Genomic DNA, 24,880 nt, shown 5'->3' on the forward strand with positions numbered 1-24,880 from the left:
TGTCCTATTGTTTATGTTTTGCACATTATTACATCATATATTGTATTACACAGGTATAGATATCAGTCATGGGTTGGCTTGTGGTCCTTCGGGGTGATAAGCACCGTGTATCACTCTGGTTTAGAAAAATTGGGGCGTTACAAATTTGGTATCAGAGCCTAAGGTTCGATAGAGTCCTAGGAAGTCTGAAAGCCGCATCTAGTAGATTTTTGTGCATGGTTGTATTGCACGCCACATTTATGTGCAAGAGGCTATAAGATGTTTTAGGAACAGTTTCCTTCTTTTTGGTATTCATATCGTTCTAGTGATCATAATCTCAAGTTAAACTCTTAGTTTTATCCGTTCATCTCTTATTTCAGAATATGCCTCCAAAAAGAAGAAACCAGCCAGCTTCTCAACCCGAAAATCCTTTGGGAGAACCTATTTCTCATGCAGAGTTTATGGCCGCATTCACCACACTTGCTTAGTCTATGGCCGCCTAAAATAAATGGCCACCAGTTATTCTGGCCAATCCAGTGGCTAACTCAGCCGTAACTAAGATTCGGGACTTCACCCAAATAAATCCTCCATCTTTCTTTGGGTCTAAGTCTAATGAAGACCCTTAGGATTTCATTGACCAAGTCTAGAAGGTCATAGACATCATGGGAGTTACTCCTTGTCAGAGTGCCGAGTTATCCCCATACCAGTTATATAATGTTTCTCACACTTGGTACAAACAGTGGAAGTCTGAGAGGTTAGAGGATGCAGGTCCTATAGAGTGGGAGGAATTTGTCATGACTTTCTTAGACAGATTCTTTCCTCAAGAGCTAAGGGAGGCAAAAGTTCTAAAGTTCATCAACCTCAGGCAGTGAAATATAATTATTAAGGATTATTCTCTGAGATTTACTTTAGCTAGATATGCCTCTCATGTGGTTGCAGACAACAGGGCTAAGATGAGCAAGTTCGTGTCAGGGGTGAATGATAACATTATAAATAAGTGGGTCTGTGATGCTGAATAGTGATATGACTTTAGCCACGATCATGAATCATGCTCAACAAATAGAAGAGAAGAATATTAGGACTAGGGAGAGGCAGAAAAAGAGAGCAAGGTCAGGCAGTTTCAGTTTTGCTCAACCAAAATCAGAAGGGGTAAATAATTTACAGTTTCGTCCTAAGCCAGCAATTCCATCTCCTTCCTCTGCCAGTGCCCCAATGCCAAAATTTAGAGATGACAACAGAAATCGAGCACTGGGCTCTAAGTCTCAGGGCAGTGTCAGCAGTGCCCGAACTAATCCCCTATGTTAGACTTATGGTAAGAACCACAAGGGTACTTGTAGAGCTAGTAGCAATGTTTGTTTCGGTTTTGGCAAGCCAGGCCACAAGATTAAAGAGTGTCCACAATAAGGTCTACAGTGTTTGCAGAATTGCTCTAGAACCCAGTTTTGTAGCCCAAATTAGCAGGGTGTCACTTCCAGTGCTACTAGTAGACAGGGCCCAAATAGACTCTATGCTCTTCAAACCCAATAGGATTAGGAAAATTCTCCTGATGTCATTACTGGTACGTTATAGAGTTTCTATGTTCATGTTTACACTTTGCTAGATCCAGGTGTATCCTTGTCTTTTGTTACTCCTTATATAGCAGGCAATTTCAGAATCAGTCTCAAAATTTTAGCAGAGCCGTTTTCAGTCTCTACCCAGTGGGTAAAATCATCATAGCTCGATAGGTATACAGGCACTTCCCAGTTTTGATATTTCAGAAAGCAATATTAGCAGATTTAGTCAAGTTAGAGATGACTAATTTTGATTTCATTCTCGATATGGATAGGCTTTATTCCTATTATGACATAGTAGACTGCAGAACTAAGGTAGTTGATTTTCAGTTCCCGAATAAGCCTGTTCTAGAGTGGAAGGGTAGTACTTCATCATTTAGGGGTCAACTTGTTTCCTACCTGAGGGCAAGGAAAATGATTTCTAAGGGGTGTGTGTATCATCTCGTGTATATTAAAGATTCCAGTTCTGAATCTCCTAGTCTTGAATGAGTTTGTGTAAATAAGTATTTATACGTGTTTCCTAAAGATCTTCCAAGAATTCCTCCTGAAAGGGAAATAGAATTTGGCATTGACCTTATTCTAGATACTCAGCCTATTTCTATTCGACCATATAGAATGGCAACTGCAGAACTCAAGGAACTAAAATATCAGTTGAAGGATATCTTTGATAAGGGATTCATCAGGCCTAGTGTATCCCCATGGGGTGAACCAGTCTTATTCATGCGCAAGAAAGATGTTCTCTCAGGATATGTATTGATTACCATTAGCTCAACAAAGTTAGGGTCAAGAAAAAGTATCCTCTTCCCAGAATAGATGACTTGTTTGACCAACTTCAGGGTGCTAGTTATCTATCAAAAATAGACCTTAGATTAGGCTACCATCATCTAAGAGTTAGAGAATGTGATATCCCAAAGATAGCTTTTCATACTCGGTATGGTCACTCCGAGTTTCTAGTTTTGTCCTTTGGTCTTACCAATGCCCTAGCCGCTTTCATGGAGTTGATGAACCATATGTTCAAGAAGTACTTGGACATGTTCTTCATAGTCTTAATAGATCATATCCTTGTCTATTCCTGCACAGAGCGTGATCATTTAGACCATCTCAGGATTGTTCTTTAGACTCTCAGAGATCACCAGCTATTCGCCAAATTCAGTAAGTGAGAGTTTTGGCTAAGATCAGTAGCATTCCTTTGATATATTATTTAGGGTTATGGAATTAGAGTAGATCCTTAAAAGATCAAAGTGGTAAGAACCTGGCCTTATCCCATCTCTCTATCATATATTAGGAGTTTCTTGGTATTGGCTGGCTATTACAAACGGTTTTTCAAGGGATTTTCTTTTATTGCATCCCCCATGTCTAGATTGACTCAGAAGAAGATCAAGTTTCAGTGGTCAGATCCTTATGAGTAGAGTTTTCAAGAGTTGAAGACTTGGCTCACCTCAGCTCCAGTTCTAGCTCTTCCAGATGGTTCAGATGGGTTCGTGGTATATTGTGATGCATTTAGAGTGGGTTTAGGTTGTGTTCTAAAGGAGCATGGTAAGGTCATATCCTATGCCTCCAGACAGTTAAATCCCCATGAGAAGAATTATCCTACTCATGATTTTGAGTTAGCAGTCATAGTATTTGCCTCAATGATTTGGAGGCATTATCTATACGGAGTTCAAGTAGATATCTTCATGGATCATAAGAGTCTCAAATATGTATTTTCTCAGAAAGGTTTCAATATTCGTCAGAGAAGATGGTTAGAAATTTTTAAAGATTATGACATGAGTGTCCTTTATCATCCAGGCAAGTCCAATGTTGTGGCCGACGCTTGATAACTCTCAAATTACACTCTTGAATGTGTGTAAGTGATCGTTTTCAATATAAAACCCAACTAGGTTGTGGTCGAATCCCAAAGGGAATAGGGTGTGAATGTTTATTTGTTTACAAAATACTTTACTGGTACTTTATCATTTCCAAAAGTTAGTCGTTTAAAGTTAACAATGTATCAATCTTTACTTTCTGTATTTTTAGAGTTGTTATCAATATAAATGGGAAACCAGGGTTATGATCACCAAAGGTTTTGGGTATTGAAAGATACAAGATAATGCTAGAGATCATCAGAATCACAAGAACAACAAAATATCCCTGACTATGATACTATCTGACTTATCTCTCGACCTCACCAGATAATTTATTATCTAATTCTCTCGAAGTTAGATAATTCATCTATATCCTATCGGATGTTATCTCAGGTAGATTAATCCAGTTACGACATTAATCATTAAACAGAAGGTTGGTAACTTCCGAGTCCCTGTTGATAATTCCCGTCCTCTAGTCTATTTCTCCGTTAGAAGTAAATAAAACCTAAGGCATAATCTAATGTTTGCAACCACTAGATTTCAGTTAAAAATACAGAATTTTGAAGATGTTCTAGTACTCTTTGAATCCGTTAAACACCTAGCATCATATCAAACCCTTATCCTTGGATCCCATAACCTCGGCTAATGAAATTAGCCGCTCATGATTTGATGAAGGAAATCATAAGTTGAATTCATGATGATAATGATAAACTTACGCATAGATGGAAAACAACTAATAATTTTTTCAATTAATCCCAAGTTAGAAACCCAAGAAAAGTTGTTAAGAAAAAAATTAAAAATAATTGGCAAAAGAGAACAATGTACATGTTTTTCCCTCTAAAATGCTTGTTCTGAATAATGAAAACTATTTTTAAAAAATCCTAAAAACTGCTATTTATACTAAAGCCTAATTAAGGAAATAAAATAACAAAATCAAAGATGGGCTCGAATTTAGGTGACTCCATATTGGTGTTGGTCGTCAGGCTTCTGATGACGTCTCAGATATATCGTCAGAAGTCATGCCATCTTGACCTATTCAGCCTTACTCTGATGATGTCCTATGATGTCTTACCATACTTCTAACGGCATATAGCAAATGTCGTTAGACCTTCATCTTATTTCACCATGTTCTGCCTCACTCTGACGGCATATTCTAACGGCTTACCACACTTGTGATGACATACTGAGAATGTCATCACTCTTATCCAACAACTCTTCTCCACTGCTCTCCCTGAAACCTTTTTATGGTAGCTTACCACATCTCTGACGGCTTGCAAGAAATGCTGTCAGATTAATATCAGCTTACTTGTACCAGATTTTACTTATTTTGTTCATCTTTCCTTTATTTTTCTCCCATCCCTGCTACAACTGCAGTATCACAAGAAAATGATCAAAAACATCCAAAAGTTGCTTAAGACTTCACAATTATTTATAGTTAAAAGCCTCAAATGTGTTAGCATCTACTCACACATCAACACCCTCAACTTAAAGCAATTTCTTGTCCTCAAGTAACCAAAACACAACTAATAGAATACAAAATACAATCAGTAGCCAGTCACTCAACTTTGCTAAAAAACATATGGATCCTCTCCAAGGTCAATCAACTTAAAAATCAGCTGTGCCAAATTTTTGAAAATAACCAGGCAACTCATAGGAATCAAGGTATGGCATCCATTCGGCAACAACACTACTACATGCATCTACATCACATTCACCAAAACAAGTCAACAACTGGTAGTATACCTATTGTACCCTCCCAGTAAACAAATTTCCCTTTTCTCTCATTATCAACAATCAAGGTATAACGACAAAGGCTCTCGCACTCAGGATAAAGTTCAACCAGTGTATGGGAAATACCATATGATTGCCCTTAGCGTCATTACTGAGGTTTCTAGACAGGTAAGCTAGGATCACTATAGGACTTTCTTAGGCTTGTAATGTAGGCTTGGGGCTGGTATGGTATTAAACAACATTTAGAGTGATCAACCTCCTTGGCACTACCTTATCTTATGGGGTCTACTTATTAACCTCGTTTTCTCTTTTTCTTTTCCCTTGATCGCAAAATAGGGTGTGGTATTTCTTTTTATTCAAACAATTTTCATTTTATTGCTCTTTTTCACCAACACCCAACCATCAATTTATTTTTCAGAACTTTTTTCCTTTTTTTTACCCTTCTTCATAACCAGTTTATCTCATGCACCCCCATAATAGCTACCCTCAACTTAACTGTTTGCCTAAGTCAAGGTGCACAGTGTCCAAGGAGAACCAAGACCAAAACAGGTTCATTAAGATTTAAAAAAGAAAGGTGATGGGTTTTATAGAAAGAAAATAGTCAATTTAGGTGCAAACGAGGACCAAGGGGTATAATGTATTACAGGGAAGGTCATTTAGGCTAAAAGTGACTAAGATTCAAAAACGGCCTATGATCCTTTCCTAACTCCTATCCTTCAACTACAGTAAGATGATAGGGAAAGTTCTAGATTAGGAAATACAAAGGGTACATAGTAAAGCCTCACAAATACTTGGCATATAAGCATATTACCAGCTACTACTCATCCAGTTCATGCAAATGTTTAGCAGTGATTGTCAAGTTATTAGAACTAATGCCACAATAAGATTTACACATGGTCACAATTTAAAGTAGTTCACACAGTCATGCAATCAAACCAATGGAGAGGTGCCCAAAAATTCATCAACCATGTAGACTGATTCAAGGGTAAGTACTTCTCCTAGTTACTAACACAATTGGTACAACGAAAATACACCCCCACACCCTCAACTTAAAATCAAACCAAAATGAAACTAAGGGTTAGGTTTTACCTGGAGTGGGTTATTGTCAAGACTCATGGGTTGCCTCCCATGCAACGCTTGATTTAATGTCGTGGCATGATGTAGGAGGCTCAATTACCTCATACTTCATCGAGAGAAATAATGGTGACGCTTTTCACTAATTTTTCTAGTCCAATGTAAAGCTTTACCCGTTGCCCATTTACCTAGAAGGTACTGCCATGTTCGTTTTCAAGCTCCACTACTCTAGAGGAGTGGACTTGGATTACCTTAAAAGGGCCTAACCACTTAGATGTCAGCTTTCCTGGAAATAATTTAAGCCTAGAATAAAACAAAAGTACCAAGTCCCCTCTTTTGAACTCCCATTTCTCTATCTTCCAATCATGTTCTTTTTTATTTTTTCTTTTTTTAAATCTACTCGCTCGTATGCACTAAGATGGAATTCATCTATCTCATTCAGTTGCCCTAATCTTATTTCTATCGCCTCTTTCTAGTTGATATTCAACTTCTTGAGTTCCCATAAGGCTTTGTGCTCCAGCTCTACTGGAAAATGGCATGCTTTTCCATAGAATAGTTGAAATGGTAACATTCCAATAGGTGTCTTGAAAGAAGTTCAGTATGCCTACAAGAAATCATCAAGTTTTCATGACCTGTCTTTTTGGCTAGCATTCACTATCTTGGATAGGATGGCCTTCACTTTACATGGTACTTTGAAGCGAGAGAAGATATTCTTATTGAGATATGCAATGACTCTCTTTCCCGTTATTGTCAGCCAATGCGATAGCTTCAACCCACTTGGACAAATAATCAACAGCAACCAGAATGTACTTCATCCCATAAGAACTTACAAATGGACCCATGGAGTCAATACCCCATACTTCAAATAACACCACTTCAAGGATCTTGGTCAATGACATTTTATGCTATTTATATATCTATCCCTATCTTTGACACTGATCACACTCCTTCACAAACTTATGGGAATATTTAAATAATGTTGGCCAATAATAGCTACTCTATTATACCTTCCTGGCTATTCGGTCACCTGCATGGTGACCCCCAACTAAGGAAGCATGATATTCCTCTAGTATAAATCATATATCTACTTCAGGCATACATCTCCATATGATATTGTCTGCATATCGCCTTAAAAGATAAGGTTCATCACAGAAATAGGTGGAACTAAAGGTGTTCTGGGAGGAGCTCACTCACAACATAATTTGCATAATTAGCATAACAAGGCAATATTTCCACAGCAGTTGCTAGGATCTCCTTATCTGGAAACACATCATTTATCTTTGTTTCATCACTAACTTCTTATCCACCTTCTATCCTAGATAGATGATCTGCAACCTGTTTTTCGCAACCTTTTCTATGTTTGACTTAGAAATCAAACTCTTGTAGTAGCAACACCCATCTAATAAGCCTTGGTTTAGCATCCTTCTTGTCCATCAAGTACCGCAAGGCAGCATGGTCTGTATGGACTACCACTTTAGTTCCAAGTAGATAAAACCTGAATTTCTCAAAAGCATACACCACGGCTAGTAATTTTTGTTCGGTTAGTATGTAATTCTTTTGTTCTCCATTCAGTGCTTTGCTGGCATAATATATCGGGTGAAACAATTTATCCCTCTTTTGTCCCAATACAGCTCCTAGCGCAATACTACTTGTATCACATATTGTTTTAAACAGTTTTTTTCCCAGTCGAGTGCAATAATAATGGGGGCTTCCACTACCTTTTTTAAGGCATTCAAATTCCTTCAGGAACTTATTATCGAAGAGAAATTTAACTTCCTTCTCCAAAAACTTGTAAAGTGGACTTGGAACTTTTGAGAAGTCTTTTATGAATCTTTGATAGAATCCTGCATGACCAAGAAAACTACGCACTCCTTTAACTGAAATGGGGGCGGTAATTTCTCAATAACTTTAACCTTTTCTTGATCAACTGGAATCCATTTTTCAGAAATTTTGTGGCCCAGAACAACACCCTCTTTTACCATAAAATGACATTTTTCCCAGTTAAGCACTAGATTAAATTTAACACATCTTTACAAGGCCACATTCAGATTCTCCTGACATATCTTGAATGAATCACCTACTACTGAGAAATCATCCATGAATACCTCAATGGTGTCTTCTACTATGTTAGAGAATATAGACATCATGCACCATTGAAAAGTGACAGGTGCATTACATAGCTTAAATAGCATCCTCTTAAATTCAAATATGCAATATGAGAATGTGATCATCATATTCTCTTGATCTTCCAGAGCAATGGAGATTTGGTTATACCCAGAATAACCGTCCAAGAAGCAATACCAACCCTGCCAGCCAATCGATCAAACATCTAGTCCATGAAAGGCATTAGGAAATGGTCTTTCAGTATCCAAGAGTTCAACTTATGGTAGTCCATGTAGACTCTCCACCCGGTCACTCGCCTGAGTGGAATCAACTTATTCTTCTCATTAGCAACCACTGTCATACCACCTTTCTTGGGCACACATTGAACTGTGCTCACCCACTTGCTGTCAGAAATAGGGTAAACTACTTCTGCATCCAACCACTTAATAATCTCCTTTTTAAACACTTCTTGTATTGGTGGGTTAAGACGATGCTGATGCTCAATGGTAGGAGTACATTCTTCTTCTAGTTGGATTTTGTGCGTACAGATGCTAGAAGGAATGCCAATAATGTCTGCGATGGTCTATCTGATTGCTCTCTTGTGCTTTTGAAGTACTAAAATATGTGCAGTTACCTGTCGTTCTTCCAAATCGACTGCAATAATAACAAGTAGCATATTCCCTTTTCCAATAAATACATATCTTAAGTGACCAGGCAGCTTTTTTAATTTAAAGACCAGAGGTTCTTTAATGGATGGCATGGCTGGTGGTGTTGGTTGATTAGCTAGATCAAGGTCGATCTTTTTAGGAGAATAAGAATACGAGCCCAGACTGATCAGGGCATTAATTGTCTCTTCATACTCATCAATGCCTTCGCTTTCATAGTTCATCACAACCGCTACTAAGGGCTCGATAATAAGCTATTTAGTTCTGAGCACATCCTGTTCGTCCTCAAAGTACACATCAATTACTAAGAAGACACTTATTTCCTCATGCTATTTTATTGATTTACCCACGTTAAACCATACCTCTTAATCGTTCACCCTAAATAAGAGCTCATTCGCTCTTAAATCCATCAATACACTTTCGGTTGCAAGGAAAGATCGACCTAGGATTATGGGAACCTTGAAATCCACCTCATAGTCCAGAATGACGAAGTCTGCAGGGAATATGAAATTGGAGACCTTGACCAGCACATCATACAAAATACCAGTAGGTTGTTTTACGTATCTGTCGGCCATTACCGGCCTCATGTTGGACGGTGTGGGATTTCCTAAACCCAACTTTTTACAGATAGTCAATGGCATCAAGTTAACACTTGCACCTAGATTATACAGTGCTTTGGTGAATTCCATTATTCCAATTGTGCAAGAAATAGTGAATGCACCTGGATCCAACTTATTTTGCGTCAAGGTCCCTGTGGAAATAGCACTATAGTGGTGGAGGTCTGCTTCCAGTTTTCAACTCATTGCTCATTTCTTAGATGCAAGATCTTTCATAAATTTTGCATACCCTGGCATTTGCTCAAGGGCCTCGATCAAAGGAACATTTATAGTCAAGTGCTTGAGCATTTCTAGGAACTTGCTAAACTTTGCATCATCTGCCTTCTTTCTCAGCGATCAAGAAAAGTGAGATGGTGGCCATGGCATGGGTTTTAACACCACTTCTTTCTCTTTCTCCTTGTCTGACAAGTCAATAGAACTATTTGGTTTCTCCAACTCCCCTAGATGTTATTTTGCTGGTTCATCTGCAATTTCCTCAATATTCCCAAATCCATCGACAGTAGGGCCAGATAAAATCTTACCACTCCTAGTGGTGATTTCTTGACATGAATTGTCAATTTTCTAATTTTGAGTTGCTTGAGCAAGTGAAGTACCAATTATTCCCTGGTTTAGTGCTAAAGATAGTTGACTTATCACTTGCTCTAACTGCAGAATAAAAGTTGAATATGAGCTAACCAACTGGCTCATAGTAGAAAATTCACTCCTCATATTGGCTACCCCTACATTAGTAGCTTCTACTCCCTTCAATAGTTCTTTCATCATATCGTCCATCGAACACTTTCCCAAACTAGTTGCAACAACTTATTGATGTCCTGCATGAACATACAACCCATTTTTTCCATTGATACATCTCCTTTTTTCTTTCTCCCTGTCTTTATGATTAGGATTGTCATTCCCATTCCGACCTTGATTCCCTTGGCTATTGCCTCGAAAACCCACCTGATTAGTAAAATATTGACTTCTTCTTCAGTCTCTATATCATCACGGTCCCAAGTCATTATAGCTTTCACCTACTCTTTCCTTCCTGACATTAAGTGCTTGGTGAGCAGGTCCATTTGAGTCTTTAGATGGCCTATGTCTTTATCATTTTCCTCATTCTTTTTTTGTTGTTCATCCTTCATTTCAACAGGTACAGTTGGACTTGTCACCATAGAATTACTGGTATGCCAAGCCCTACTTAATTTGGTCATCCTATTCAACATATTAGCAGCATCTTAAAATGCAAGAGTAACAAATGATCCTCCAGCAGTGTTGTCTACCATTGGCCTTGTCACAGAGTTAAACGCTCTATACAGAGTCTCCATCAGATGTATGTCCATCATGTTATGATTTGGACATTATGCCAGCAAATTTTTGCGCACATAATTTTCAATTTACAATCGTATTCCCCGCCAACGGCGTAATTTTTGAAAACGCTTAAATTACACTCTTGAATGGGTCTAAGCGATCATTGTCAATATAAAACCCAACTTGGTTGGGGTTGAATCCCACAGGGAATAGGGTGTGAATGTCAGTTTGATTATGAAATACTTTACTGGTAGTTTATTATTTCTAAAAGTTGGGGGTTTAAAGTTCACAATGTATCAATCCCTACTTTCTGAATTTTTAGAGTTGTTATAAATATAAATGGGAAACATGGGTTATGATCACCAAAGGTTTCAGGTACTGACAGATACTAGGTAATGCTAGAGATCCTCGGAATGAATGGAACAACAGAATATCCCTGACTATAATATTTACTAACTTATCTCTTGACCTCACCAGAAAATTTATTATCTAATTCTCTTAAACTTAGATAATTTATCTATATCCTATCGGATGTTATCTCAGGTAGATTAATCCAGTTACAACATTAATCATTAAACATAAGGTTGGTAGCTTCTGAGTCCCTATTGATAATTCCTGTCCTCTAGTCTATTTATCTGTTAGAAGCAAATAAAACCTAAGGCATAACCTAATGTTTGCAACCAATAGATTTCAGTTAAAACCACAGAATTTTAAGATGTTCTACTACTCTTTAAATCTGTTAAACACCTACCATCATATCAAACCATTGTCCTTGGATCCCATAAAACCGACTAATGAAATTAGCTGGTCATGATTTGATGAAGGAAATCATAAGTTGAATTCATGATGATAATGATAAACTTACTTATAGATGGAAAAAAATGAATAATTTCTTCAATTAAATCCTAAGTTAGAAACCCAAGATTAGTTGATAAGAAAGAAAATAAAAATAATTGGCAAAAGATAATAGTGTACATGTTTTTCCCTCCAAAATGCTTGTTCTGAGTAATGAAAACTTCTTTTTTTAAAAACCCTAAAAACTACTATTTATACTAAATTCTAATTAAGGAAATAAAATAACAAAATCACAGATGGGATCGGATTTAGGTGACACCATATTGTTGTTGGTCTTCAGGCTTCTAACAGTGTCTCAGATTTGTCATCAGAAGTCATGCAATCTTGACATATTCTACCTCACTCTAACAATGACCTATGATGTCTTACCACACTTGTGATGGAGTGTAGCAAATGTTGTCAGACCTTTATCTTATTTCACCATGTTTTGCCTCACTCTCACGGCATATCTGACGGCTTACCACACTTGTGATGACATATTGAGAATGTCATCACTCTCATCCAGCAACTCTTCTCCACTGTTCTTCCTGATGCCTTTTTATGGTAGCTTACCACATCTCCGATGGCTCGCAAGAAATGCCGTCAGACTCATGTCATCTTACTTGTACCAGATTTTACTTATTTTGTTCATCTTTCCTATATTTTCCTCCCATCCTTGATACAACTACAATATCACAAGAAAACGATAAAAAACAACCAAAAGTTCCTTAATACTTCACAATTATTTTGAGTTAAAAGCCTCAAATATGTTAGCATCTGCTCACATATCAGCGCTCTCAGTAGACTCTCCATGGGTAGTATTTTTCACATCGAGGACAACAAGAAGAAGATAGCTTATGAAATCTATCAACTCACTAGACTAGGTGTTTTCTTAGTCGATTGTTCAGAGGGTGGTATATGTGTTTAGAGTAGTTCAGGGTTATCTCTAGTTTCCGAGGTCAAAGGAAAGTAAGATAGGGATCCTATCCTTGTCAAGATAAAAGAGTCAGTTTAGAATCAGAGAGTAGAGTTTTTCTCCTAAAAAGGACATGGGGTTCTTCATTATTACGGTTATCTATGCATTCCAGGTGTAGATGACTTAAAGTAGCGGATTCTTGAAGAAGCACTTAGTGTTCGATAATCTATTCATCCAGGGGCCATTAAGATGTACCTTGACCTGCGAGAAATCTATTGGTGGAGTAGGATGAAGATAGTTGTTGATTTTTTGGCTATGTGCTCTATACGTCAGCAAGTTAAGATAGAGCATCAGAAGCCTAGTGGACCCATGCAGGAGTTCACCATTCCTTCTTAGAAGTGGGAAGAAGTGAACATAGACTTTGTGATGGGTTTGCCTTGAACTCGTCATTAACACGACTTTGTTTGGGTTATTATAGGTAGAATGACCAAGTCATCTCATTTTCTTTCAGTTCATACCTTTTATTTGGCCGAGGATTACACCAAACTCTACATCAGGGAGTTGGTCAGATTACATGGGGTTCCATTATCGATTGTTCCAGACAGAGGTACCCAGTTTACCTCTCATTTCTGAAAAGCATTCCAAAAGGGTCTTGGTACCTAAGTCCATCTCAGTACAACCTTTCATCTTCAAATAGATGGTCAATCAGAAAGGACCATTCAGACTCTTGAAGATATGTTAAGGGCGTATCAATTGATTTCAAGGGAAGTTGGGATTACCACTTGCCTTTGATTGATTTTGCATTCAATAATAGCTATCATTCCAATATTAAAATTACTCTATTCGAAGATCTCTATGGCAGGAGGTATAGATCTCCAATTGGTTGGTTTGAAGTTAGTGGGGCCTCAGTCATAGGTCTTGACTTAGTTTTCAATGCCTTAGAGAAAGTTTAGTTGATCAGAGAGAGACTCCGAGCTGCTCAAAGCCGATAGAAATCTTATGCTGATGGTCGTAGAAAGGATCTCAATTTCTAGGTTGAAAGTTGTGTCTATCTCAAGACCTCTCCCATAAAGGAAGTGTAGAGGTTTGGTAAGAAAGGAAAATTCAGTCCCTGCTATGTCGGTCCCTTTAGGATTCTCAGTCATTTAGGCAGGGTAGCTTATGAGCTTAAATTTCCTTTAGATACAGCCTTAGTTCATCCGGTCTTCTATGTATCTTTGCTCAAGAAGTGCGTAGGTGACCTAGCAGTTGTAGTCCCTATTCAGAGCGTTGATGTCTAGAACAGTCTCTCTTATGAAAAGATTCCAGTCAAAATCTTAGACTATCAAACTCTTTGATTTGAGGAACAAAGAGGTCCCTCTATTTAAGGTTCTTTGGAAAAATTAGTCCATCGAGGGAGCTACTTGGGAAGACGAAGCAGATATGCATACCAAGTATCCTTACCTCTTCTCCGCCGATTCTTGTCAAGCTTAAGATAGTAGTTTGCCTTAAGCTTATTTAGTCTCATATTCATATTCCCATTATAAATGTGGTATCTACTACTATTTTATATTCTATCATGCATTCATGTATCAGTTCAGTTATAAAATCATGCATTGTGCATTCTCGTCTTGAGAAACTCAATTTATCAAAAAACTCAGTTAACCATGCCAGTTATCCATGCATCAGATGTGCATGAGTTTACTATATTTAGTATGTCAGTCATGAAATCATGTCTCAATCACTCATATTCAGTTCATGTTCATTTATTATTTTCCCTCTTAGTTAGTCTCATTCGAGGACTAATGTTCTTAAGGGGGAGATATTGTAATACCCGTTCTTATTCCTAGCTAGAAATATCTCAAGGATGCTAGTACTTGTGTTTAAATACAAATTTATTTTTGTACACATTATATTTTTGAGATTTCTACTTTCTATCACGTGGGAAATTGAGTTAGCTTTCTAATGATGCCAATTTTGTCAAAATTCGACACCAGATGAGTAAATTATTGATGTTTTACTCAGAGATGATCGAAACGCCCAGGTATGACATCCAAGTTGATGGACCGCCAAACAAGTTATGGACCACCACTTTGACCATCACAACCAAGGTAGTAGGTCTATGTTTTGGACAAGGATTGATAGACGAGTTGATGGACCGTCAGATTTTTGATGGACTGTCATCCAGGCCATCAACTCTTATCCAGTGAATCCCATTTTTAGTCCATGTATGATGGTCAAAATGATGGACCATTGAGTTCCTGATGGACCGTAAGTTGGGTCGTCACACGTCATGTTCAATTTACTTCTAGGCCATTTTAATAGGGGTATTTTGGTCACTTACCACTCATCTCTATATACCCAGATTAGTCCAAATTCAGCTATTTTGCTCATTATTATTTCCCAAACAAAAACTAGGGTTTCTCTCTAAATTTAATCTCCAAGAACAAGACCCAATCTTCTTAAAAAATCAAAGGATTTCAAATCGTTCAATTTCAAAAACATCAAGAACCTTGAGTCAGGTGTGTGTAGAGTTCATCTATGGATCCATTTGGTTCATTGAGCTCAAGAACCATGTTTTAAATATAATTTTGTGATTGTCTTTTTATGATATGAGCATGTATATGTTGATGATTATTGGTTAAGTTTCAATATGATATCTAAAGGTGTATTCATGAAATATAAGTATTTGTTAGTTGAAACCCATGATCCTTATGTGGTTTAATATGGTGAAATTCATGAAAACACTTAGGATAAAATAATGCATGAAAAGTGTTTGATAATATGCCTAGATGATAGAATTTATGTCCCATGATTTAATAGAGCTTAAATGACAAGTCCATTTTCTATGATTTGCGATTTCCCATGAATTCTATGTGAGTGATACGCGTTGTTGTTGTGATATGGATTGACCATGATATCAAAGCTATGCAAGTATATACATGTTGTATGAATTTCCCTTCCATGTATAGGATGTTGAGAACTAGGCTTAGTATGAAATCCCCTACTCATGGTATGGTAATTTGTGGACTCTACTCCTATGATCAAGTCAATAATATGTGTTAGTTTCCTTTCATTGATTCCTGGGGGTACTTGTACCCAAAAAATATAGTTGTGTACCTAGAGCTATGTCATGTTATCACGATAATCTCAGTCAAGCCATGATTTATAGAACTAGTTGGGCATCTGACTTAGAAAACCTTAGAAATCTCATTATCTCTGTTAATTCTCAAATAGTAGTAGTAATCCATTAGTCAATAGAAGTTAGTTACTCAGTCCATGTATCGTCAGTTAAATTATGTTTAGTCTTTTTAGATGGCAGTATAAGTTAGCACTGAGTGAACCGAAGGATGGGAACTGACCTGTCAGTTTAGGGTATGATTCTTGGTAATCATCCTTGTGTTCTAGAACTACGTAGCCAGCGTAGGTTGAGATATCTTAACCTTTCAGATTAGGGTTGATGAGGTGTCTTAATCCATCAGTTTAGGGTTCCCACCATTCTTATTTTGAGTACTTGCCAGCTAAGGGTCACTCACAACTGTCCTTACTAGTGGCACGGTATTGACACCCTTCTAGTCGGGGGAGAGATTAGACCCCAACTTAGCTATATGTGTTATTGAGGAATGTCGGTCAAACAAATATCTCTCACAGTTTAAATACCAGTCTCAATAAAAGAACTCAGATAGTTCTTCAGATTTTAGTATATCAGGATTGTCAGATACAGTCAATTCAGTTACAGAATGGAACACATATAGTTCCATTAGATTGAGGACTATCAGACACAGTCATCTATGTTATCAGAATTTTAGTATTGGTTATGCTAGATATCAGTAGATCATGTATTAGTGTCCAGATCTAGATATCACAAAATCACGATCTCACTTACTATGTATGCATGTTTGCACTCTTACATTTATATTAGTTAGTCAGTTAGCATCTTCATGCTTGCAAACCCTTTTTTTACAGTTAGCCTACCTCACTTGTATACTCAGTACTCCCAGTTGTACTAACGTATTTGTGCGATGGTGCTTTCTTTCACGTTAAACCATAGGTTCACAAATATGAGCTCCAGATCAGTAGTAGCAGTAGCATTCCTATCATAGAGTTGTAGTGAGTCCTCATCTATTAAAGGATGATATTATTTATTTTATTTATTAGATCAGTTAAATTTTTCTAGAAGGAGTTAATTGGAGTCATGTTCCTTCAACTCCTTATTAAGATAGTATTTAGAGGCTTTCAGATTTAGGTCAGATTTAATTAAGATTTCAATTTTTTTGGGTGTTCGTTACCCCATATAGATGTTATGATTTGTCAGATATTCTATATAGTTGAACCTATGGCCTATTGTTCATGTTTTCTGCGTTATCCTGCCATATATTAGAGTACACAGGTAAAGATATTAGTTATGGGTCAGTTTGTGGTCCTTTGGGGTCATAAGCACCGTGTAGCACTCCAGTTCAGAAAAATCAATTTGTTATAGTATTGTACTAGAGCAAAAGATATCCATACATGGTATGAGGTCGATAAAGAAAATATTAAGGTGATTGAGCAGCTGTCTCTGCTAGTGTTAGTTAGAGACATATAGAGTTTTATAGGTCATGTTGTCTTTTATTGAATGGTCATCAAGGACTTCTCTAAAATTGTGTATCCTCTATGCAAGCTTTTAGAGAAGAAAAATGTTTGTTTAATGATGATTGTCTCAAGGATTTTAAATACGTAAGTAGCGGTTAGTTTTAGCGCCCATCATTATGTCTCATGATTAAACTACACCTTTTGAGGTAATATGTGATGTGAGCAGTGTGTCCTTGGAGTTGTTCTAGGCTAAAGAAGATAAAAGATACTGCACCCCATCTACTATTCTAGTAGAGCTTTAAACTTTGCATAGAAAAATTACACAATTACAAAGTAGGAGCTACTTGTGGTGGTTTTTTATTTTTAGGAATTTTTGTCTTATTTGATTGGGACTAAGGTTATAGTGTACACTGACCATGCATCCTTGAGGTACATGATGTCGAAGATGGATGCCAAACTAGATTGATCCATTGGGTTATTTTGCTATAAGAGTTTGATTTTTAACTCAAGGACCGAAAAGGGAAAGAAAATCAAGTTACATACCACTTATCTAGACTTAAAGAGAATACCATACCAAAACTAGGTGATAATGTTTAGATAAATGATGTTTTTCTGTATAAGCAAGTGTTGGCAGCATCTCATGATTTGATTCCCTAGTTTGCTGATTTTGCCAACTTTTTTGAAAGCGATCTCATCCTATAAGATCTACTCTTCTAGCAACGATGTAGATTTATGCATGAGGTAAGGAGTTATTTTAGGATGATCCATATTTATTTAGGGTTTCTGATAAGGTTTAGTTTCAAAACTGTATTCCAGAGGTGGTAATGATGAGCATTTTAGAAGCTTGTCATTCTTCACCAGTTAGGAGTCACCACAATGGTATACGGGCAGCCCCTTAAAATTGTATAGGTTCGTTTAATTTACAAGGATGCTCATGATTTTGAAAAATCCTATGACCAATGTTAGCATCAAGGAAATATTTTATGACATCAGGAACTCTCTATGACACCCATTCTGGAGTAAGAGTTGTTTGATGTATGGGGATTAATTTCATGGTCCTATTTGTGATCTCCTATGGCATGATATACATTTTTGTATGGTTGAATATGTATCAAAATGGGTGGAGGTAGTTTCACTTCAAGAAAATAAACGTAGAAGCATTATCATCTTTTTGAAGAGGAACATATTTTCTTAATTAGGAAGTCTATGTGCAATTATCAGTAATAGAGGGTCATACTTTGTCAACCATTTTTTCAATGTACTACTTGATAGATACGAGGTAAGGAATAATTTAAAAACACCTTACCATTCTTAAATGAGTGGGTGAGTGAAAGTCTTAAATACAAAGATAAAGTCCATATTGGCAAAAAATATGATTGCCAACAGGACGGACTAGTCTAGAAAGTTAGATGATGCATTGTGGGACTACCTAACAACCTATAAGACCACCATAGGTGCCTCTCCATATCAGCTTGTGTTTAGAAAAGCATGCCATATACTGATTGAACTTGATTATCAAGAACTAAGGGCATTGAAAAAGCTAAATTTTTAGTGGCGTGATGCAGCAAACTTAAGGTTGAGCAAGGTGAATGAGGTTGATGAATTTCAAATTTGTTCTTTTGAGAGCTCGACCATATACAAAGAAAGAAGAAAGTTGTACAATAATAGGAAAATCAAGAAAAGAATATTCATACCTTGGTCTTGTTATACAATTCAAGATTGTGCTTTTTTTCTTGAAATCAGAAAGCAAGATGGATTATACCATTCATTGTGGTTAAGGTTTTCCCATATGATACTATTGAGATAAAGTGTGATGGTGAAGTCAACTCAAAGTGAATGGGCAGCGAGTGAAACACTACATGGGAAACCTATAAAAAATAAGGGTTTATGCTGAAATAGACCTTGACAAAGTCTAAGTAGCCAAGAGAATCGAGTCATGTTGCGATAATAAATCAGGCGCTTCTTGGAAGGTAGACCAAGGTATTTTTTTGTTGCATGTATGTTTGTGATTGACGTCAGATCTCCACACCTATGGTTCCAGAGTTATGTTCCTAGCTATTTTGTTTTGTAGAAGTTTGATACATTGGGGACAATGTAAGATTTTAAGTTAGGGGCGGGGGGGTTGCTTGTGTGTCTTGATGTCCTCTTGGATTTTTTGTTGTTGTGTCTCTTTTCCCAAGAGTCTTATTCTTAGTAGAGCCAGCATATTTAGGCATATTGTGTTTTTTTTCATGATGTTTGTGGTTAATTAGGAGATTTTTAAGTATTTAGGGCAGTATTCATGTTTTTGTTGATTTTGATATCCCTAAAAAAATTAAGGTTTTAGAACTGTGTGAATGTATATATGCATGAGATTTGTGGATATTGTTATTGCATTAGGATTAGGGACATGATAATCACTTGCCAATAATTACATAAACTGGATAAGCAGTAGTTTGCGATATTGACTCTAAGCTATGTGTGTGTGAGATACTACCTAGTTTCATTTTTTGTGTCGAATTCAGAACTTGCCCGGTTAGCCTTGCCTAGGTTGTAGGATAGTTGGTTTGGAAAGGATCATATGCCATTTTTTATTTTTATCTATGTTTAGCCTAAATGGCCTTCCATGTGTAAATTATATCTCTTGATCCATATTTTGAGCCTTGTAACCTTTTTTATTTTGTTTCACCATTCACTTTACCATTTATAATATAGTGAACCTATTTTGGACCTCTTCCTTCTTAGACATTGTGCACCTCAACTTAGGCAAAATACCTAAGTTGAGGGGGGCGATCATCGGGGTGCGTGGTATTTGTATGAAGAAGCATAAAATAAGAGAAAAAAAGTTAGGACTTGGTATGGTATAAAAATAAAATAAAAAATAAAAGAAAAACGGTAAAAATGAGAAAAAGAAAGAATAAATGACCATACCCAAACTGAATGTGCAATAAAGAATAAAAAAGGAGAAATAATGGTCAAATAAAGGAAAATTGGCTAGTAAGTCAGATTCCAAGGTTAAGTGTGGTGGCAAGGAGGCTTAGTCACTTTAAAAGTCCATATGTATCATACAAGCCCCTAAGCCTACATTACAAGCCGAGAAAATTGATCACTTAAACTCAAAACACAACATCCCTCTCCGATCTTATTCTTCAAAACCAACTATGTATGAACATGAAGCATAACAATCCGACACAATGGGATCAAGGTATGGTAATTATATTAGCAATAGACAGCTACTCATATAATGTTTTTTCATATTTCAAATCATACCTCGACGATTTGGAGTACAATGAAATTCTTTTGTCCTATCTGTGGATGACGTTTATAGGATAGGCCCTACACCTTGAGTTTGTACATGACCTCAGGGTCCTATCCCTGATTATTCTAGATTTTCCCTAATTGATACTAGTATTCCTTAAGGTTAGGTGACTAATGCGGAAATTTCCCAATCAATTTATATTATTGCTCATTTATTTTTTGGTCAGGCTGAGTGGGATGAATATGGTGTTTTATCTATTAAGCCCATAAGGGTTGGCCAGTTTATGAAGATGAATCCTCCTACTTTTACTGTAGTAAAACTGCAAAAGGATCCTCAAATTTTCTTAGATAAAATAGAAAAAATCTTTAGGGTGATGCAGACTATGAATGTGGAAGGGGTAAACTTTGTAGCTTACCATCTTAAGAATGCTGTGTACAAATGGTATGAGGAGTGTGATATGGATAAAGGTGATATTGCAGAGTAGTTCTTATAGGAGGCCTTTTCTTATGCTTTTCTGGATTGCTTCTTTCCTTAGGTGTCGAGGTAAGTAAAGATGGAGGAGTTTGTGAATCTCAAGTAGGAAAGAATATTTGTCAATGAATATGCCTTGAAGTTTTATCAAATGTCAAATTATTCTACGAACTTGATGTTTGATATAAGAGAGAGGATAAGAAAGTTCACTTCTGGGATATCTCGGGATTTGGTCGTAAAAGCAACATTGCTTTGCTGATTAAGGATATAGATATTTTGAGGTTAGTTGTCCACATACAACAAATGAAGGATGAAAAGAGGAAATAGGCAGAGTTTGGGGAATGACAGGGTAAGAGAAGCAGGTTCTCTGAGCAGGGTGGTGCTCAGCAGCAGGGTAGTCGCAATGACAGCAAATAGAAAAAGAAAAAGTGAGGGAGTTTTGGTTCCTTCTCTACTTCTAGTGCTACTTACCTGAGCATTTAGGTGATAGGTGTCTTAGGGTAGTGATAATTTCCAAGCATAGGGTGCCCAATCTCAGGCGAGTGGAGTTCAGTTGTCTTCTTAATGCCCTCTTTGCCGGTTTTGTGGTTGTTTTTATTGGGGATTTTATAATGAAAGGAGGAATATATGGTTTTAGTAAGGTCATGTAGTCCATATGCTCAGAAATTTTCCAATTGGTAAGGGTGTTTTGGGAGAAGTCAAAGCTCAGGTTGTTTCATATTCTGCTTTTGTGCCTAGTGGTACTGCTTCAATATTTATTCCTATTTCTATTACCAGCACAGGCCAAAATAGGTTTTATTCTCTTCTATCTCGGTAGAAATCTAAAGCATCACTTGATGTTGTTATTGGTACATTACAATTCTTTACTCGTAACGTGTATTGTCTACTTGATCCGGGGTTGACTCTTTCTTATGTGACCCCATATGTGGTTGTATGTTTTGGTATTGATCATAAGGTTCTTTTGGATCCTTTTTTTATTTTTACCCCAATGGGTGACTTAGTTATTTCCAAAAAAGGTGAAGGGGGTGTGTGGTATCATTTTGTAGTAAACATACATTGGTAGATTTGTTTGAGTTGGATATGGTGTATTTTGATATTATTCTGGGGATGGATTGCTTACACTCTTGTAACACATCCTTAGGTTGTTGGAATCCTATGGTTGTATTTAGGTTCCTTGGTGAACCAGTTATAGAGTGAGAGGGTTGTTCCTTAGCTCCTAGGGGAAGGTTTATTTCTTATCTTAGAGCTTAGAGATTAATATCTAAAGTGTGTGTTTATCACTTGGTCTAGGTTAAGGATTCTAACTTGGAGGGTTCTTATTTTCACTCGGTTTCGGTGGTAAGTGAGTTTCCTGAAGTATTTTTGGATAATCTTTTTGGTATTCCTCCGGATAGGGAAATTGATTTTGGTATTTCTTTGATTTTGGACACTCGACCAATGTCTATTCATCCTTATAGAACGACTCTGGCTGAGTTAAGGAAACTCAAGGAGAAACTTAAGAACCTTCTAAAGAAGAGGTTTATTCGTCCTAGTGTATCCCCTTGGGGTTTCACCGGTGTTATTTGTACGTAAGAAGGATGGTTCCCTTTAGATATTCATTGACTACCGGCATTTGAATAAGGTAATGGTTAAGAACAAATATCCTTTTCCAAGGGTAGTTGACTTGTTTGATAAGTTGCAAGGTACCAAGTTCTTTTCTAAGATAGATCTTCTTCAGTCTGGGTATCATTAGCATAAGATTAGGGAGGAGGATATCCCTAAGACAACTCTTCGTACTCGGTATGAGCACTTTGTGTTCTTGGTTATGCCATTTGGCTTGACTAATACCCCGAGGACATTTATAGATTTGAAAAACATGGTTTTCAGGTAATTCTTAGATCTTTTTTTCATTGTGATTATTGATGACATCTTGGTGTATTCTAAAATTGAGGTGTATCATGCCAATCACCTCCGTGTGGTATTGTAGACCTTGAAAGATTAGCAGTTGTATGCCAAACTTTCCAAGTGTGATTGTTGGTTGAACGTTGTGACTTTCCTTGGTCATATTATTTCTTGTAAGGGGATCATAGTGGATCCTCAAAAGGTGGTTGTGGTCAAAAGGTGGCCTAGACCCACGACTCCAACAAACATTTGGAGCTTCTTGGTTTATTTTGGGTATTATAAGCGGTTTGTTGGAAATTTTTTTGTGACAACTTCTCTTTTGACTAAGTTAACTAAGAAAAAGGTAAAGTTTTCTTAGTTAGAAGCGTGCGAAGGGTGTTTTGAGAAGCTTAAAGATAAGTTAGCTTCGGCTCAAATTTTGACCTTTCCAGAAGGTACAAAGGGGTTTGTGGTTTACTGTGATGCATCCAAAGTGGGACTTAGCAGTGTTTTGATATAGTATGGAAAGGTGATTTCCTATACTTCCAGGGATTTAAAGGTGCATGAGAGAAATTATCCTACTCATGATCTAGAGTTGTTGGTGTTGATTTTTGCTTTTAAAATCTTGGAGCATTATTTGTATAGAATGCATGTAGACATCTTTTTAGTTCATAAGAGTCTACAGTATATGTTCACAAAGAGGGAGAAAAATCTCAAGCAGAGAAGATGATTGAAGCTTCTGAAGGACTATGATATGAGTCTTCACTACAACCCAGGTATGGATAACGGTGTTGTTGACGCTCTTAGCAGGTTATCCATGAAAAGTTTGTCTCATGTGGATATAGGAAAGAAGGACTTGGTGAAGGTTATTAACCACTTGGAAAATCTTTAAGTTCATCTCTTGGACTCCAAGGATAGTGGGGTAATAGTTCAAAAGTGTCTAGGTCCTCTCTTGGTGTAGAGATCAAGGAGAAGATATTGCTAAATCCTATCTTGATTAAAATCAAGAGTGATGTTGGTGAGAAAAAGGTGATAGTCTTTGATATCAGCGATAATGGTAATTTATGGTACCAATGGATGTTGTGTGTTATTGATGTCAATGGTTTGCAAAATAGGGTTCTGGCTGAGGCACATGAATTGCGCTATGTTTTTCATCTCAGTTCTACAAGAATGTATGATAATCTCAAGGAGATATATTGGTGGAATGGTATGAAAAGGGATGTGGATGATTTTATAGCCAATTTCATAGTATTCCAACAAGTCAAAGTTCAGAACATGAGGCATGGTGGGTAGTATCATGAAATTGAGTTACCCAAATGGAAATAAGAGGTGATTAACATGGATTTCATTACTGGTCTTCCTTGGTATCAGAATTAATTTTATTCGATTTGGGTTATAATTGATAGGATGACTAAGTTTGCTCACTTCTTTCTAGTGAGGGCTACCTTTTTGGTGGAGGACTATGCGAAGTTGTATCTTCATGAGATAGTAAAGTTGTATGGGGTACCTGTTTAAACTATCTCTATTCGAGATATAGTTTTCATCTAATTTCTGGTGGTCTTTTTAGAAGAGATTGGGTACTAAGGTGCGTCTAAGTATTGCTTTCATCCTGAAATGGATGGGGAAGCAGAAAGGACTATTCAAACATTGGAGGATATGCTTTGGGCATATGTGATTGACTATGTTAGAAGTTGGGTTAAGCATCTATCTATGGTAGAGTTTGCTTACAACAATAGCTATCATTGTAGTGTAGGAATGGCCTCTTTTAAGGAATTCTATTGTAGGAGGTATAGATCTCTTATTGGTTGGTTTCATCTTAGTAAGGTGGATATGTTGGGTCCAGATTTTGTTTATTAGGCTATAGAAATGGTGAAGGTAATTCGGGTTAGGCTTAAGGATCCCCAAAGTCGCCAAAATTCCTATGCAGATGTAAGACGTAGAGACTTGGAGTTTGAGGTTAGGGATAAGGTGCTCATAAAGGTATCTCCAATTAAGATAGTAATGTTGTTCGGTAAAAAGGGGAAGCTCAATACCCAACTTATTAGTCCTTATGCAATTTTGTGGAGGGTTGGTAACACTTAGACATATATATGGATCAACACTTTGAGGATGTACTGAGTATATGGGGGTGCATGCAGTAAGTAAAATAATATCTCAATA

The sequence above is a fragment of the Capsicum annuum genome, chromosome 4 (genome assembly GCF_002878395.1).
Source record: "Capsicum annuum cultivar UCD-10X-F1 chromosome 4, UCD10Xv1.1, whole genome shotgun sequence".
NCBI classification, from domain to species: domain Eukaryota; kingdom Viridiplantae; phylum Streptophyta; class Magnoliopsida; order Solanales; family Solanaceae; genus Capsicum; species Capsicum annuum.